Genomic DNA, 3,420 nt, shown 5'->3' on the forward strand with positions numbered 1-3,420 from the left:
TGAGCCTGTCTGGCTTTGGGTACAAAGTTGCCCTCATAGGAACCTGGCTCCGCTCTGGGGTTTCAGGGAGAGCAGCTCAGTCCTCCACAGTGTGTCCCACGGAGGGCTGGTGGTGGGGCCTGGTGTCACTCCGTCTTTCAACTTGAGCCTGTGGAAGACACACAGAGCTGCCTGGACACGGGTCTCAGCAAAGGGACAACGTTGGTGACCCTTGAAGGTGCTCTTACTGTGTCCAGAGCCCCAGTCATCACCATGAGACAGAGGCTGGACAGGGACTGCCAGCTGAGACAGGCAGGGGTGTGTGAGGATCAGAGGGCTTGTCTGACTTGGGTTCCTGGGAGGAAAAGAGTCCTGGGTCAGATGTCGGAGACCTGGGTCCCAGCTCTGTTGCCAAACCTGGAGCTGGGAGAACACGCTCACACTAGCTGGGAACCCCTTCTCCACCTGCACCCTGCTCCCTCCTCCTCTCCCTCTCCCTCTCTGTGTGACCTTCCCTTTAACACCAAGGAGTTTACAGGACACCACTGAAGTGCAGACGCCCCGCCAGAGATCCTGTATTTAATAGTCCATTGCCTGGACATGCTGACAGGCACATAATTTAGTGACAGGGACGCAGAGGCCACCTTACCCCCGTAGATTACGCTCCGCTGTGACTGTGGCACACTGTCCTTCACAACCATGCTGCTGCGACTTCTACAGGCTGTTTAGTGCTCCAAGGTAATACGACAGCTCGAGGAAAATTACCTGTGATGCTCACGACCCTGCCACCCATAAATTCCCAGCTTTCCCGTAAATATTAGTGCTGGTAATTGCTCAGCACACAGGTCGGTATAAACGGCATGCAGGTGTGTGGTGTAGTTTATACTCACACACGCGCACCCACACAGGCAAACACAGTCACAAGCACACTCTCACAGCCTCTTACTCACACAACACACACACGCAACACTCTAATGTGCACACTCACACATACACACACGCTCACACATACACTCACACAGTCACACACACAGTTTTTCCCAAATTCGCATGAAATGATTGGAACCTGGTGACACTCAGGCACCCCTTTCAAGGACACAGAGAAGTTACCAGTTGCTGGGATGCTCGGTTACCGGGACAGCAATTTCTCCTGGTCCTGAAGAGCCGCTGTTAATTCCAAAGGACACCGTTCCTCCAAACCACCTGGGAGATGCTCTTGAGGGGAGCTCTGAAAAGCTTTCTGTGTGGTAGCCCCCATGCCTGCAGGCCTGGGGGCACAAGGAGATGCCCCAGACTTGACCTTGAACCTTGAATGGCTGAACCAACCTTGGAAGTCTTGTTATGGGGAAAACGGAGCAGGGTTTTGAACTAGTACATTTTGGGTTAAACCTCTGCAGAGACTTTGCATATCTACCCCATATATACTGAGTCAGAATCTACATTTTAACAAGATCCCCGAATGATCCTAATATATAATAAACTTTGAGAACCACTGCTCTACTAGGGGCTCTCAGGACTGGTCCCTAACCAGCAGCATTAGAACCATCTGGGAACTTGTTGGAAACACAAATTCTCAGCAAGGGTTCCAGCCAGACTGAAGTGGTTTGAAGCCCTGAAATAAACCCTTTTGTTGCAGCTTCCATAGCTTGATCTTTGTTTCCCGAAGCTCCTGGCAGAAACACTTCCTTTCTCCCTGCCAGCCTGAGCACTGCCAGCCCCCGCTCAGCCTCCCTGGAACAGGGGCTTGTTGGATGCAGAGTGTTGTGGAAATGTTTGTGTGGGGTGCGGGTGCACTATGTAACAACAAGGAGCACCAAATGATGCCCTATGCAGCTCTGTCCCACCAGCACTGGAGCTTAGGGCCCCTCGCTTGGGGTTACCCTCAGCGTCTCAGCCTGGCTCTCTGACTGGGAGCCCGGCACAGCTCCAGCCCCCACACTGCCTCCCCTACATCTCCTCCCGTGACCTCCTCTGGCCTCCCATTTCCTCAGGTCGCTCCCATCACTAGATGTCTTCATCCGGAGCTTTGCAGGCCACTTCCAGGCAGGATGGTGTAAATGCAGTATCCACCACTTAATGGGCCTGGACATTTAATCAGTGGGCCGTGTGGAGCCCGTGTGACTCAGAGGACCGGAGGGCAGCTGAGGCTGGAGGAACATCCAGAGTGGGTGGAGGGCAGCTTTTATGTTCGATCCTGTGACGTCCAGGCCCCAGCAATCAGCAGTCGGTTCCATGTGATACTGGAATTGCCAGAGTTTCACTGTACACAAGTGTTTGCACAGGTATTCATTCCCTCACTCCTTCATTAACTCAGTGAATATTCACACGCCCACTCGGTGCAAGGCCCTTCCAGACACTGGGCGCAGTGAACAAACAGTTCAGATATTTGCTCTCACTGAGCTTATGTTCTTGTGGTGGAATAATGATGATGGTGATGGTGAGATGATGGTGATGATGATGGTACTGATGATGTGATGATGATGGTGATGGTGGTGATGATGGTGGTACTGACAATGGTGGTGATGATCATAGTGATGATGAAGATATGAGGTCTATGGTGGTGACGACAATGATGGTGATGAGGGTCCTTGTCTTGTAGCTGCATCACTTCCATCCCCCCCATCTTCACACGGCTTCTCCTGTGTGTCTCTGGTCACTCCCATCCCCCCCTCCATCTTCACACGGCTTCTCCTGTGTGTCTCTGGTCACTCCCATCCCCCCCTCCATCTTCACACGGCTTCTCCTGTGTGTCTCTGGTCACTCCCATCCCTGCCTCCTTCTTCACATGGATTCTCCTCTGTGTCTCTGTGTGTCTTCTCATCTTCTTACAAGGACACCAGTCATTGGATGTAGGGCCCATCCTAAATCCAGGATGATTTCATCCCTAGATCCTTAATTTATTACATCTGCAAAGACCCTATATCCAAATAAAGTCACATTTTGAGGTTATGGGTGGACATGAATTTTGATGGAATACTATTCAGACCACTATTCATACAATAGTCATCAAGCTAATTTCAATTATTTATACTTCAGTTCCCTTCTTTCATGTTAGATTCTAGAGGAGATTTTCACAATGAGAATGAAAGAGAAGCGCCAGGCTACGTCAGAAGAAAAGGGCCCAGAAGTTGGTTCTATCTGGAACCATCCATGTTTTCCCCATCCTGATCTAAGGATCGTACCTCAGGGTGCCCATGCATTGGCTTGTGTCGTGGACAGCCAGCCATGGGTTGTCCTGCCAACACTATTCTCCATCCCTTTGTTGTGTCCCCAACTTTCCTTTGGTGCTCACCCTCCCCTCTCGATCAGCCCATGTGGTTTAGATGAGGCTGGTTCCCTCCTCTGCCTCCAGGTGCAACATGGGGTTCATGACCCAGGCCCCGTCAGTGTCCCCACCCCAGACACAGAGGCTGATGTGGAAATGGGTGCATAGCCCAACAG

Source organism: Loxodonta africana, chromosome 19 (assembly GCF_030014295.1).
Source record: "Loxodonta africana isolate mLoxAfr1 chromosome 19, mLoxAfr1.hap2, whole genome shotgun sequence".
Taxonomy (NCBI): domain Eukaryota; kingdom Metazoa; phylum Chordata; class Mammalia; order Proboscidea; family Elephantidae; genus Loxodonta; species Loxodonta africana.